The following is a 16,863-nucleotide window of genomic DNA, read 5'->3' as shown; positions in this document are numbered from 1 at the left end:
TTGTGTAAATATTATCACCGCGGTGGAAATAGTATTCACCGCGGTGTAAATATTATCACCTCGGTGGGAATATTATCACCGCAGTGGAAATAGTTTTCTGTATTTTCATTTTAGTTTTTGACATTTTCGTTTTGTGTTTTTGACATTTTCATTTTAGTTTTTCAGCGATTCAATATCTTCTTTACACATGATTTATCACATATATGTAAGACAAATCGTGTTAATTTGCAAAAGGTTACGATAAATGTAAGTGAAATATCAAAATATGGAAAAACAGACTCCATGTCCCTTATGGGCCACCGTAGTATGGTATAAACTATTAGCAGCTCAGTAAATATTTAAGAGATGTCGCCTTTGTATTATTGATCCTGGCCATATTGCTAGTTGTGTAAAAGGTCGTTGTAAGCAATATGTTCATCTCCATTGTATAAAACCATTGCACTGACAGTTCTACAACCTCATCTTAGCGCTGTGTGACATACATGTCAGGGACGATTGAAATGTTTGAGTTTAGAATTTTTAAAAAATGTTTTCTGATATGAGACTCATAAACATGTTTTCCAAGTTATGTAAGCTAACTGTTCCTTTGGAAAATAAATCAATGTATTTTAAGATTCCTTCGATGAAAATGTTTGTGATGTTTTAAACAACAAACCAAAAAATGTAAACACAAATTTTCCTCAATACTGTTAAAAAAGGCAAGGAAAGTGAAAAGAAATGATTTCAATTTTGTTGTGAATAAATCGTCCCAGATTAATTAAATCAATTCCCGAGAGAGAAATATCATAATATTCGCAGAAAGTATTTAAATGTCCTAGTGAAAGTTCTGAAATCAATCGGATTCCAAAACAAAACTATTTGTGGACGTGGCCTGACGGTGCAGATAAGCTTCACAAATGTTTTCACTGGCTGATGTATAGATTTGTGATGCTTATCAGCCATACCGATACGTCAGGAAGCGACCTTGATAAAAGTGTTGCTATTTATAATAAACAATTGATGAAACGTATAAACACTGTTTTGTATATCGTCTTATTTGTCCGATTTCACACTGACACATTTCTATTCGATTGTGATCACAGTTTTATCCTGCTCAACCAGCAGTATCGAAATAAATTTGTACAGATTTGGATACCACCCTGGAGATGATGATCCCTGGCCTCGTCCCACTACTCACTGACATAGAATTGTAGTTCGTAACAAAGTTTTAATGACGGTCAAGAATCCTCTTTAGGAACAATTCCCTATTCATTTTGCCCGTCGTTTTTACGGTATTTTCCTTTTTAAATTATATTTTGGTCAACCATTTGTGATTAAGAATTCCCTTAAGTATAAATCTGCAAAGTAACTATGTTGACTTTACTCGCCTTTTAAGACTATACCGTTGTATTGACGATATCCACGCCTACTCAAGGCCTGCTTGTGACTGAACGTCTATGCTGGCAGGACAAGATAGAGTTTACATAGATATCTTTTGGCTAAAAACAGTGGGTTTTGTGAGTAAACTGGTGTCAAAACAACATTGAGCTTAAGTTACTTCAAGTGGGTATACTAACTGACAAAATGTGTAACATTCAATTTAAGTAGGTACAATTGTGTCAAAACATCCTTCAATTTAACTCAGTTCCCAGGTGGGTACATGTAGGGTCATTAGCAGCAAAGCAACATTGGGTTTAGTCTGTTCGCTCGCAACAGAACACTATCGACAGGCTAATTGGAAAATATGGAGAAATATGCACTGTCAGCGCTGGCCCCACGTATATAGTGAGTGAGTGAGTGAGTGAGTGAGTGAGTTGGGTTCAACAATGCTTTTGACAGTATTCCAGTTATATCGCAGGGAGGAATGTGAGACGAAAGCTCGAAGTGATGCAGGTCTCAGACATTTACCACTTCGGTGAAACCTACGAGCACAGGTATGGTGCTGACAAACCTAGAAACATAATCGGGGCGAACCGGGATTCGAACCCACAATCATGTTTCTGGCGTGCCCAAGAGACGCAACTCTGCACAGCAGACGACTGAGTCACCCGTGCCCCCACGTGTAGAAGTGAAGACGATTTGATTGATGTTTTGTTCATTAAGTACTTTGCGTAGTGAAACGTCTGTGCCTAATTCATATTTTACAAATGTCTAACAGTTTCAAACTAGTAGCCTTTTTTAGGAACTTCAGATGTACACACACTTTTATATCTTCTTTCCCACGGCACCACGTTTCACAACCACATTTCTAGCTCGTTTAAGTAGTGTCATTGTAGCTTTCATACCAATGTTATTTTCAGGTGCGGATCCAAATGTATTTTGGACCTTAGTAAGGTCAACAAAAGTACAGAATAGTTTCCTTTCATGACGCTTAATTTAAGTGAGAATAGTCTGAAGGATGAAAACATTATCGACAGTTCATAATCTTTAACCAAAGCACGATTGTGTGTGAATAATTTAGCATCAAAGTGATCGCGATATCTGGTTTATCTATCATTTAATATGCTTGTGAATCTTTTTCAAAAGCAGCTTAGTATTGAAACATGTCGGCCCGAAAGGGTAATTTAGGTTACCTTTCCTCTTATGAATTAGTGATCCCCATTAGTCAGACCTCGGTTAGTAGTATAGAATAGAGTATTGGATTGAAATAAGCAGAATAAACATCCTTCGACTGAGGAGATGAGACAGCTAGGTATTCATTACATATACAATCAAGAATATTGTTTCGGTTTAATTTTTGCATGACATCATTATCATAATGAGATAGCTTGTTAAAATCATAGATGCGGTCACTGTGAAAATTATCATCAAATTTATGGTCGCTTTCACCGCGAGAATTAGTATGCAAATAACTTTTTTTGATTCTCGTGAAATGCTCCTAAAATGCTTCAAAAGTAATTTATCATTTCTTCCTATCTGTCTTTCCAGTATTGTTTAAGAGATGTCATATCCCTTAGAATATTCTTTAAAAAATATTTGCTATCTTTCTTTTATATTTATATATTTTACATTTGTATTCTTTGCTCTTTACCCGAAGAAGCTTGTTTTTTCCCGATTTGATTTATTTCTGAGGTAATTATTTGTAGCTTTGAACAATTCTCATTATTGGCGCTTACATTCCTATAAAAAGCAGGGTTTAAGGGCAGGACATGCATACCCGTTCACGAACATCCGGCGATATGACTCCATTCATACAATTGTTTAACGCTGTTTTGCCATTTACGTACAATGGAATCTATCTCGCCAGGTTTTTCTCTTGCCTTGACGTTCCTAATTTATTAGATCTGCTAACATTATTATGATTCTTGTTAGGACTTATATGGACACACTGTGCAGAGATAACTAGCACGTGCGTTGACCTGATTGTGTGGATAATGTTGTTCAATATGTTGTCCAAAGGCAGCCAGTGTACTACTATCAAACTTGGTTTGGCTGCTTGCCAGTAGACTAGATATCAATGCGAGTACAATCGTTATTGATAATAACATGAATTACACGCTCTTCAGCTGGGATATTATTTCAAAACTAAGAGCATGGTGTACATCAGATAACATTGGGCAAAATCATCTGCACTGAAGTGAGAGAATAAAGGATGAAAGGAAATGGACAGGAAATAATAGTCGATAGTACTTGTGTCTTTACATGCGGTCCTTCTGTCAATCTTGTTCGCGCGTTACCCAGAAGGCCCGGGTCCGATACCCCACATGGATACAATGTTTGAAACCCATTTCCGGTATCCCGCGGTCATATTGCTTGAATACTGCTATAAGCGGCCTAAAAGCATACTCACTCACTCAGTCACTATCTTATCCTCACCCAGACTACCGTTACAGTTAACCATGACGTGGCTTTTACATATACTCCTACCCTTACTCTAAACCATAATTGTTTGGGTGACCAGAGTCATTAGATATTCTTTCTCTTATTATTTGAAGGTCATCGAAAATTGAAACTTGGTCCAATTCGTGCCTCATACAATGGATATCAAGATGTAATTCTTCAAGTATGAGTTTATCATTGGAACAGTAATCTTGCACACTTTGCGTCCTTGACTTAAATCCACAAGCAGCCGAAATATTGCTTCAAATACAGTCATAGAGATAGTACTTTCAACATATTAAAACAATGAAATCTTCAGTGAAGTGTTGAACACAGCACCCATATATATATCTTGATATTTACTGAATCAACTCCCTGATACTTTTACCTCAAAGCGGATGCCAATATTAGAATCAACAACAAACCTATTCCTTTCCTACCCGATCAAAGAAACTGTTTGCATCGCTCGAAAACAATGTCACAATGAGTTTGTTTTGTCGTTGCACCAGCAATCTGTGTTCACCATGTACAATTGAAGCATACAAATCGTTACCATGATAGTGTTGTTCTCACTTGAAATTTTATCATGGTCAGACGTCAATTAAACAAGTTGATAGTTGAAGAGCCATTGCGTGGTTGCAGGATGCTTATTCACAAAGGACTGCGGCCCCGAGAATTGGTTGTAGACAAAGTTTGATTGGTACACTATTGGCAGCGACTCCAAGCAACCGATCCCATTGAGAATCGTCCTCGCTCTGGTAGGCCAAGATCAACATCACAGCGCGATGACCAGTATTTTGTACACATGTTATTACGTCAACGCACCGTCACAACTAGACATCCGAGAGATGAACTGCTATATTTCTGATTCTGTATCAAAACAAAATTTCGACAGTAAATGACATTTAACAAGTTCAACACAAAAGTCTATTAGGGGACGAAACAAAGTGGTATATGTCAAGTTATCTTCATTAGGAAAAAATAACACTTGCTGTGCATTCACCAGTGTGGCAGTTTCCTGTTCTGTGTACCTCGAGAAAATATGATGACATTTGCTTCTTACTTTTCTAACATAAATGCATGTTGATGCATGCACACATTTTCATGTAGGGAAAGCCTATCAAGTCTCACATCAACCTTTTGTCCGAATCTAGGATCAATTTCCAGTGTATTCCAGAGATACATGTTCCAATTAGTGCACAGTGAACAAAACATTATGCCTTTCATTCTGCCATCTTCACTAGTCTCCTCTGAACATGTGAACAAGGGACGATCTTGTTGCTACTTTGTCTTGTGGATACCATCTATCTTCTGATCAAATTCCAGTGTCAACCTCGGCTTCCTGCATGATACCCCAGTAGGATTTACGTCATCACTTTAGCTACTGGTGGTTGTGCACAATGCTAGCCAATATTAAAAAATACTCAGCAATGAGTTGGCTTAAAAACACTGCTTGATGATAGTTACATCGATTATGATAGGATTACGTGTCACACAGGGGGACAATAATTTTACGATACTTTAACCCCCTGGACAGAGCCTTCTATAATGTCAGTTGATAATAGCATCACACCAAATTTAAAAACAAGCATTTAATTATCCACATATATATATATTTAAAATTTATTATACAGATCAATTTCTTTCAAATAGCTGATAACAAGATGCCCGCTGACATGGGAAAAGAGATCTTTCAGATTTACGTTTTGATAATGTGAATCCCTTGCGATTGCAAAGTCCACACAATCAAGCAATATATGCTTGACGGTGAACCTTTCATCACAAGGGACACACTTAGGAAGTTCGTCCTCGACTGTCTTAAGCAGATATTCGTGGGTAAACCGACTGTGGCCAATACGACATCGTCGTAAAACGACCTCGTCATGTCTTGACTGACAGCCCAAGTAGGCTTGGCCGATTATTGGTTTCAATTCGTGTAGTTTAATGCTTCCTACTTGGGTGTCCAACCTCTTTTGCATGAGATACCGAGTATAACTCTTGATGGTTTGTTTGAAAGCTTTTGAGTTACCTCTTATGCCTACGTGACTAGGTAACCAGCAAAAGACGATGTCACATTGTGACAGTGGAGGTGTCTGCTCGTCAATCGTCGACGCACGGTGTCCGTACTAATGTAACGCTGGTATGTCCCCATGATCTGTCCAGCAGTTTCCGCAACAGTAACAAAGCGATCTTGAAGATGTTGTCCCACAATCTGACGATCCTGACATCAGGTGGTGACCCTTGGTCTTCCACTACGCGGTCGGTCATCTGTAGTGTTGGTGGCCTGGTACCGTTGCTGGAGCCTGTATATGGTCCTTATGTGGACTCGAAATACATGCCGGGCGGTTTGTCCAGCTTGCAATCGTCCAAGGGCTTGGTGTCCCTGATAAGTTTTCATTTTTCGCATGTGGTAGCAAATTCATTAACGAATGAATGTTATCCGATGGGGGTGAATTTTTATAGGGAAAGAAATGGGGGAACGCATGTGCATTTCAATTTGGGAATAATGCAATTCATATTATTATAAACGTTAACTGTGAGGCCACACTGATCAGAATGTCTCTCTGTAAGTGTAGTTTACCCAAGTACACTTACGAACTATTATGAAACCTTTTTAATCAAACCAGTGTGTGCAAGAAAATAGGCATGTAGATTTGTACAAGACAAGGGATGCAATTTTATCATAAATCAAATATTCATATCGAAAAGAATATGTTCGGACATTTCCATATTTGACGCAGATGTGACAAAAATAATATTTTGACTGTTGTTGACCATATGTCCCCCTGTTTTTTTAGGTGAACAGTTGACTTGCCTTAACGAGTGTTTGTGAATGGTGTCACTGGTGGGGCAGGATACGCTTACCTTTTCGCGAACAACTGTATCATTAATCTGTGATAGTAATTCATAAACACATGCTCATGATATAGTCGGAATCGTACAACGAATTCTGCTTTTAGTAGAGATTGATTATAATTATGTAAAGGGTTTTGTCGCTTTTTACACCACACAGGAGGAAGCTTTCTATACCAGCGGGATCCAGGCACTCCAGCCTCATAGACCCAGAAAAGTGTGGACCTCGGAGGGGATTATGTTGAAATATTATTAGCAACCAACTCATCAACGAGGTCCAGCATAGTTAGGATAAGATCTTTTAACCCAACATTCATAGTATGTACTCGTAGGTACAGGAACACTCCCAGCGAGACCGAGTTAGTCGCTCAGTCACTCAGTGATTTCAAAACATCGCGCCCCCTTCAAGTAAACACAGGCACCGCCACCCTGCCCACTCTTCTTCATCATATATATGGGCGGTCGGGTAGCCTAGTGGTTAAAGCGTTCGCTCCCGGGTTCGATTCCCGAGATGGGTACAATGTGTGAAGCCCATTTCTGGTGTCCCCCGCCGTGATATTGCTGGAATATTGCTAAAAGCGGCGTAAAACCATACTCACTCACTCACTCATCATATTTTTGAATGAATTGTCAGTGAGCAAAAGTTTGATCATCATGCTCACTGTGTAATAACAGTGTATTAACTAAATTAAATAACAATATGAATAAATTAATACCGAGCTAGGTCTACGGCGAGACACAATGACCTCCCTGTCAGTGTTTTATGTTAGATTACCCGACTCAGTGGGGCAACCGTGTTAATACAGCTCACGCCACCTGATAACTCACAGCTGATAAGTGGTGGGTCAAGCCTCAAGTTATCTTGTATCCACATATATTGCTCCATTTGAATCACGGGCCTATGAATAAACTTTGTCATTGTCACTGATGGGAGGTACAGACCGCTGGTCACGTTGGCTAGAGTTATTTAACGGTGATGAATGACTATCTGTATATAATATTATGATATCAGTAACCATATGTTATGAAGCTCAGGTCTGTTTTAGTGCAGTGATGTAGTGAAAAGGAATTTATTATTATTGTTATAATTACTATTACAATAATTATTATAATAAAGAAAATAGATCCCCCCAAAATTGTAATGTCATAAGAGCTGACTAATGAGGATTGGGTGATCATCATGTGTGACCTGACTGACTGTGTGTCTGCGAATCCGTGAATTGGGTAGTTTGCCCGATCTACAGCCACCTTAATGCTGAAATATTGCGTCAATTAAAGATACATTGAAGTCGTAACATGATCAGTTGAAGTACAAACTTCTGCACCAAAATTGCTCGCTCGATTTGTCATCAAATTTGATAAAAATATACCTAATAATCATTATTCCGATAAGAACTTCTTGAAAACCAATGATGACATGCCTTTACGCCCCCCCCCCCAAAAAAAAACCCAAAACAAACTAAAACAACAACAACAAAACAAACAAACAAAAACAAACAAACAACACAACAAACAAACACAGAAAAAACAACAACAAACAAAACAAAACAACAAAACAAAACCAACAAAAACACCAAAAAAACGTCATCACTGTCATGAGGAAAATGAGATGAATATACTTTCTTTGCATGGTGCAAACAAAAAACAGCAAAAACAACCAAAACCAAAACAAGCAAAACAAACAAAACAAAACAACAAACCAACAAAACAACAAAAAAAACGTCATCACTGTCATGAGGTGATGAGATGAATAAACTCCGGTACCAGTTCTCTCCACATACCGTGCCAAATACATATATGGTACAAACCATTTCCCCATCTGTGGTTCCAAATGGAAAGTATAATTTTAATCAGGTAAAAGCCCTTCCTCATATATCATTCTGAATTCTGCATTTGATATATCCAGCATCAAATATCCCCATCGGTCTTTCTTACTAGTGTACAGAATATATACCTGACCAATACCCTCCACTATATACCCCGTGTACCATTATATACTAGAGATGCCTATTACGTACAAGACAAAGTTCTGTTGTTCTGTCTGAACATACAGATATGTATTCATACATCCATCAAACCCAACTCAGATCCAAACACCAACAATCACCTTTTTCATGATTCCAGCAAATGTTTGAGAAAATTGGGTGCATAACGCTTCCCTTTTCTAAAGCATATTAATATTTTTGAAATTGTATAAGTAGAACTGGTAAACGTATTACAACAAAAAACTAATTCATTTGGTGAAAACTAAGATGACTACCAAACGTGTAAATTGTTTCGCGGAATATTTGTCCAGTCCTTGTATCCCCCTTTCACAAAAATAATATCAGCGGTTGCACTGAGCATGTTGTGTACACTCCACCTCAGCATTGCCGTAAGTGAGTGGACATTTATTACAGGGGAGGAGGGCCGGTGAGATTGGCCTTCGGACTGTGTGATTTTTTGCCAAATACATGTAACATTTTTCCATGACACTCCTTTCCCAGCCCTATGATATACTGAACAACAAAAGTCCCTGTGACATTGAATAAGATTTAATGTAAAGTTATGTTTTTTACCAAATCTGAAACAATTTCGGTTTGCAACAGATAAAAGACTGATGTAAGTTGTTTAAGTGGTTCAAATGGTTTAATTTGCCATACTGACTTCAGAAAATGCCTGATTTCATAAAAAATGAGCATGTCAAAATGTCAATTTACAAATCAATAGCGTGGGTGTCCACCTCTGATTGCGATGCAAGGAACATATCTTCGTCTCATGGAATGGACCAGGCTTCGCACACAGTCCTTTGGGATATCTGTCCATATCTGCTGGAGCATGTTTAAAAGTTCCTGGAGTGTCTGTGGAACACGTGGTTGACGTTGAAGGCGCCGACCCATCTCATCCCACATGTGTTCGATTGGTGAGAGATCAAGGGAGCGAGCCGGCCAGGGGGATGACATTCACGTTGTTTTGTTGAAGAGAACCCTGAACAAGTCGAGCAATATGAGGCCGGGCGTTGTCATGTTGAAAGGTAATGCCTGGGCCATGGCAACGCAAAATCGGTAGAACAACAGGGCCGATGATCTCGTTGCGGTAGCACTGTCCATTGAGATTTCACTCTACCACTATCATATGGGTCCTCGTTCTTGCTGTAATCCCACCCATACCATAACGCTGAGGCGCCGACATACGGTTTGTGAAGATATTCGTCGAAGGCCAGGGATGCTTCTTGCAGTCACTGTTGCCGGTTTCGTAGGTGTGTTGTTTGAATCCAGTTGTCTTGTCGATTATTGGTTACGCGTGGCCTGCCACTCCGAGGATGGTCTCTGACTGCATTCGTCTGTTGCCACTGTTGCCATAAACACCAAATGGTGTTTCTGTGGACGTTAAACAGTCTTGCAACACCACGTTGACTCGATCCCGCTTCAAGCATACCAATGGCTCCCAGACGCTTCATTTTCCTTCAATTTAGCTCAGTTCCCAGGTTGGTACATGTAGGGTCATTAGCAGCAAAGCAACATTGGGTTTAGTCTGTTCGCTCGCAACAGAACACTATCGACAGGCTAATTAGAAAAATATGGAGAAATATGCACTGTCAGTGCTGGCCCCAGGTGTATAGTGAGTGAGTGAGTGAGTGAGTGAGTGAGTATGTGAGTTGGGTTCAACAATGCTTTTGACAGTATTCCAGTTATATCGCAGGGATGAATGCGAGAAGAAAGCTCGAAGTGATGCAGGTCTCAGACATTTACCACTTCGGTGAAACCCATGAGCACAGGTATGGTGCTGACAAACCTAGAAACATAATCGGGGCGAACCGGGATTCGAACCCACAATCATGTTTCTGGCGTGCCCAAGAGACGCAACTCTGCACAGCAGACGACTGAGTCACCCGTGACCCAATGTGTAGAAGTGAAGACGATTTGATTGATGTTTTGTTCATTAAGTACTTTGCGTAGTGAAACGTCTGTGCCTAATTCATATTTTACAAATGTCTAACAGTTAATGAGTCTCAGGGTAGAAAGACATGACTTAGCCACAACTTAATTATTCAGTGTGCTGCAATACATATCCCCTTCTGCCTCCACAACCCAATTATCATCTATCACAGGAAAACACAACTTAATTATTCAGTGTGCTGCAATACATATCCCCTTCTGCCTCCACAACCCAATGATCATCTATCACAGGAAAACACAAGTTAATTATTCAGTGTGCTGCAATACATATCCCCTTCTGCCTCCACAACCCAATTATCATCTATCACAGGAAAACACAAGTTAATTATTCAGGGTGCTGTAATAACCTATCACAGGAAAACACAAGTTAATTATTCAGTGTGCTGTAATTCATATCCCCTTCTGTCTCCCCAACCCAATTATCATCTATCACAGGAAAACACAAGTTAATTATTCAGTGTGCTGTAATCATCTATCACAGGAAAACACAACTTAATTATTCAGTGTGCTGTAATTCATATCCCCTTCTGTCTCCACAACCCAATTATCATCTATCACAGGAAAACACAACTTAATTATTCAGTGTGCTGTAATACATATCCCCTTCTGCCTCCACAACCCAATTATCATCTATCACAGGAAAACACAACTTAATTATTCAGTGTGCTGTAATTCATATCCCCTTCTGTCTCCCCAACCCAATTATCATCTATCACAGGAAAACACAACTTAATTATTCAGTGTGCTGTAATACATATCCCCTTCTGCCTCCACAACCCAATGATCATCTATCACAGGAAAACACAAGTTAATTATTCAGTGTGCTGCAATACATATCCCCTTCTGCCTCCACAACCCAATTATCATCTATCACAGGAAAACACAAGTTAATTATTCAGGGTGCTGTAATCACCTATCACAGGAAAACACAAGTTAATTATTCAGTGTGCTGTAATTCATATCCCCTTCTGTCTCCCCAACCCAATTATCATCTATCACAGGAAAACACAAGTTAATTATTCAGTGTGCTGTAATCATCTATCACAGGAAAACACAACTTAATTATTCAGTGTGCTGTAATACATATCCCCTTCTGCCTCCACAACCCAATTATCATCTATCACAGGAAAACACAACTTAATTATTCAGTGTGCTGTAATACATATCCCCTTCTGCCTCCACAACCCAATTATCATCTATCACAGGAAAACACAACTTAATTATTCAGTGTGCTGTAATTCATATCCCCTTCTGTCTCCCCAACCCAATTATCATCTATCACAGGAAAACACAACTTAATTATTCAGTGTGCTGTAATTCATATCCCCTTCTGTCTCCCCAACCCAATTATCATCTATCACAGGAAAACACAAGTTAATTATTCAGTGTGCTGTAATTCATATCCCCTTCTGTCTCCCCAACCCAATTATCATCTATCACAGGAAAACACAAGTTAATTATTCAGTGTGCTGTAATCATCTATCACAGGAAAACCACAAGTTAATTATTCAGTGTGCTGTAATCATCTATCACAGGAAAACACAACTTAATTATTCAGTGTGCTGTAATTCATATCCCCTTCTGTCTCCACAACCCAATTATCATCTATCACAGGAAAACACAAGTTAAATATTCAGTGTGCTGCAATACATATCCCCTTCTGCCTCCACAACCCAATGATCATCTATCACAGGAAAACACAAGTTAAATATTCAGTGTGCTGTAATCATCTATCACAGGAAAACACAACTTAATTATTCAGTGTGCTGCAATACATATCCCCTTCTGCCTCCACAACCCAATTATCATCTATCACAGGAAAACACAAGTTAATTATTCAGTGTGCTGTAATCACCTATCACAGGAAAACACAAGTTAATTATTCAGTGTGCTGTAATACATATCCCTTTCTGCCTCCACATATCATTTGGCATTTGTCACTGGTAAACACACTTTCCTCAGTTTATAATGTCAAATCATTTGATGTGGAAACAGTGGAAAACCACATAAACTACATGGGTACATTTCAAAATCTAATGTCAAATGACATGGATATTTGCAAGGGATACATGTCAGAGATGCCTCCTCGTCACGTTTCAGCAGAGTTCATGAGTAGACATTGACATAGTATACATAGTATTGTATATATATATATAGCGCAAAGTTGCAATGTATACATAAGAGGTATCTACTCTGCAGTTGGACTACATCAAAGTGTAGGATAATCTCCATTCTACCATTCTATGCTTTGAAAACTGTACTCTCTTGCAATCTGTAACTGCACAGGGTACAAAAGTCCACTATTTTTGAACATTCAAAGAGGGGTCACAGATAGTTATATATATAACAAATTTTACTAAAGTTGAACATTTAAACACCCATAGTCTTGACTAGTTCAAAATAAGTGTTCAAAACATAAATGTTTTTCATAAAGAAGTTGACAAATAACCCAGTGGCTGCCAGTGTTGTCATTTACATTCTCTATGCCTCAGACAAGTTACGCGAAGCAAGAGTGAGTGAGTGAAATTTAACGTCACATGGGGAATGTTTCAGCCATATCATGACGAAACAGTAAGATGACAACCCCGACCTATGATGTGGTTCAACACACTCAAATCTGTAGATTTACTGGGAATGAGCCTGATGGTACACGTCATTGCCAATGGAACAGGTTTTGGTTTGGTTTGGTTTGTTGTTTTACGCCACACTTATCAATATTCCAGCTATATGACGGCGGTCTGTAAAATAATCGAGTCTGGACCAGACAATCCAGTGATTGATATCATGAGCATCGATCAACAAAAACATCTGATATCAAACTACCGTATTTCCTCTATTAATTTCGTGAGCGCCGTTGACCTGACGTGTATTAGAGACCTGGCTTATATTAGAGATCCAGCGTGTAATAGAGAAAATATCGATACGTTTTACGATTCCTCTGGGTGATCGATCAGCAGCCATTTTTTATGAATCGATGTGTTTGGTATCGATGTATTCATTGTGTAAAAAGGCTTAATATATTTAAAAGCCGTGCCTGTATGCGCTGCCCCAGACTATCCCAAACAGTTATTCAATACACTAAAATATTGATGTCACAGGAACTTTTGTTGTTGAGTATACTAATTCCTCCACCCTACGTGGTATTAAGGATATCAGTGATAACTTATCAGAAACAAATAATGACCGGACATATAATATACCCAAGTTAAGGAGCAGGTACAAAATAACAGCCAGATTTATCATATTTTTCTTTAAAATTACACGTCATCACTGTCATGGGTAAAACGAGGTGAAATACAATGAAGATGTTTCCGGTTCAATAAACGTAATTCGAAGTCAGATAAGTCGACCTGTCGTACTGTTCATGTCAACAACAAAAACGGGCACGGATGATACTGAATGAATGATACTGGTGATGAATATCTGTATGTCTTCCCATTTTCTGAATATCACTATCTGTATGTCTTCCCATTTTCTGAATATCGCTATTTGTATATCTTCCCATTTTCTGAATGTGACTCTCAGTATATCTTCCCATTTTCTGAATATCATTATCTGTATCATCTTCCCATTTTCTGAATATCAGTATCTGTATATCTTCCCATTTTGCAAATATCACTATCTATATATCTTCCCATTTTGTGAATATCACTATCTGTATATCTTCCCATTTTGTGAATATCACTATCTGTATCATCTTCCCATTTTCTGAATATCACCATCTATATATCTTCCCATTTTCTGAATATCACTATCTGTATCATCTTCCCATTTACCGAATATCACTGTCTGTATGTCTTCCCATTTTCTGAATATCACTATCTGTATATCTTCCCATTTTCTGAATATCACCATCTATATATCTTCCCGTTTTCTGAATATCGCTATCTGTATATCTTCCCATCTTCTGAATATCACCATCTATATATCTTCCCGTTTTCTGAATGTCACTATCTGTATATCTTCCTATCTTCTGAATATCACCATCTATATATCTTCCCATTTTATGAATATCACCATCTATATATCTTCCCGTTTTCTGAATATCACTATCTGTATATCTTCCCATTGTCTGAATATCACCATCTATATATCTTCCCATTTTGTGAATATCAGTATCTGTATATCTTCCCATTTTCTGAATATCACCATCTATATATCTTCCCATTTTATGAATATCACTATGTGTATATCTTCCCATTTTATGAATATCACTATGTGTATATCTTCCCATTTTATGAATATCACTATCTGTATATCCTCCCATTTTATAAATATCACTATCTGTGTATCTTCCCACTTTATGAACTCCCAATAACAAAATGAAACCAATCAATTAATGTGTTTTTTCGGCGAGATCCAAATTACCTCCCTGTCACTATTTTGGTTTTAGCCACCCCTCGTAGTATGTACTTGTGTGTACTCGTAGTATGTACTTGTGTGTACTTGCAGTATATACTCGTAGTACGGATTTGTGTGTACTTGGAGTATATACTCGTTTTCCGGACTTGTGTCTACTTGGAGTATGCACTCGTAGTATATACAGTAAAGTACGTTTATAACGAACGAACTGATTTTTTGTCCCGACTATTTGCTATAGTTATGCTGTAGTATGTACTGTGTCCTTGTAGTATGTACTCGTAGTATGCACTTGTGTGTACTCGTAGTATGTACTTGTGTGTACTTGTAGTAGGTACTTGTGTGTGCTTGTAGTATGTACTCGTAGTATGTACTTGTGTGTACTTGTAGAGTGTCCTCGTAGTATGTACTTGTGTGTACTTGTAGAGTGTCCTAGAGTGTACCTGTAGTTTGTACTTGTGTGTACCTGTAGTATGTACTTGTGTGTACTTGTAGAGTGTCCTAGAGTGTACCTGTAGTATGTACTTGTGTGTACCTGTAGTATGTACTCGGTGTATGTACTTGTGTGTACCTGTAGTATGTACTTGTGTGTACCTGTAGTATGTACTTGTGTGTACCTGTAAGTAGTTGTGCACCTCTGTATGGAACCCCCTCAGGATTCTGGAACCACTCAGGATTCTGGAACCAAGATGGCGGCACATCCGTTTCCGGTCACGTGACCCGCGCAGTGCATGATGGGACTCTGCGCGTGCGCCTCCAAGATGGCGTCGCTTCCGTTTCCGGTGGCGTGCGCCTCCAAGATGGCGTCGCTTCCGTTTCCGGTGGCGTGCGCCTCCAAGAGGGCGTCGCTTCCGTGTCCGGTGGCGTGCGCCTCCAAGAGGGCGTCGCTTCCGTGTCCGGAGGCGCGCGCCTCCAAGAGGGCGTCGCTTCCGTGTCCGGAGGCGCGCGCCTCCAAGAGGGTGGCGCTTCCGTGTCCGGTGGCGCGCGCCTCCAGGGGTGGCGGTGGTGGAGGGAGGGAGGGTGGTGGTGGTGAAGGGAGGGAGGAAGGAAAGGAGGAGGAGACGGGTTCATGGTGTGGGTGTGTGGGGACGGGTCGTCAAAGCAAAGGAGGAAAGTTGTCTTTCGGGAGAGATGGGTGGCCCTGAAAAGGGCCGTTTTGAAGGATATTACTCCTTCACCCACAAAGGGGTGTGCTGCAAAGGCACGGGTGGACTTTCATCTGTCTCCTGACAGGGCACCTACTGGTGTGCATTAACCGACGCACGTAGGTGTCCTTGAGGATGGTCTTACAATATAGACATTGAAATGTCCCATCCCGCGGCGATGGCATGTGGAGATGATAGCTCATTGAGACGAGCTTATGATACACAGTCGACGACGCTGCCACTTTGTTTCTAGGTTGACGTCATATCGGCGAAGGATTTTGCAACAACATTTCACAAATCATGTCATCGGGTATGGTGATGTGTTTGTAAACTTTGAGGTGCAAGGTCTCGTTCCACAAGGCGATCGTGTATTGTAGCCCACTATGACAGCCGTTCGTCTATGTTAAAAGTCGGTGAGTGGCAATCACCTCAGCGCTACGATCATGGTGTGGAATTCTAAAGGTGATGGCTGAATTCCAAAGGTGAATCGACAGGCACAGACATGAACATGATGTAGGTATATGCCTACGTACTGTCATTCGTGTCTCCATGCAAACATGGTGCCACGCGTGACGACAAACATACGTTTATCCATAGGATGATGCATTGTCACTCGTTTATTTATACCGAGGTGCTGGCACTCGTGTATGTTGACATGTGTACGTCACGCGTGTCTTCATGTACACGTACTGTCATTCGTGTCTCCATGCAAATATGGTGCCACGCGTGACGACAAACACACGTTTATCCATAGGATGATGACGTTGTCA

The sequence above is a fragment of the Haliotis cracherodii genome, unplaced genomic scaffold (assembly GCF_022045235.1).
Source record: "Haliotis cracherodii isolate W230 unplaced genomic scaffold, xgHalCrac1.p SCAF_14, whole genome shotgun sequence".
Classification (NCBI taxonomy): Eukaryota; Metazoa; Mollusca; class Gastropoda; order Lepetellida; family Haliotidae; genus Haliotis; species Haliotis cracherodii.
The sequence above is the reverse complement of the archived record's forward strand: the minus strand, read 5'-3'. Positions refer to the sequence as shown.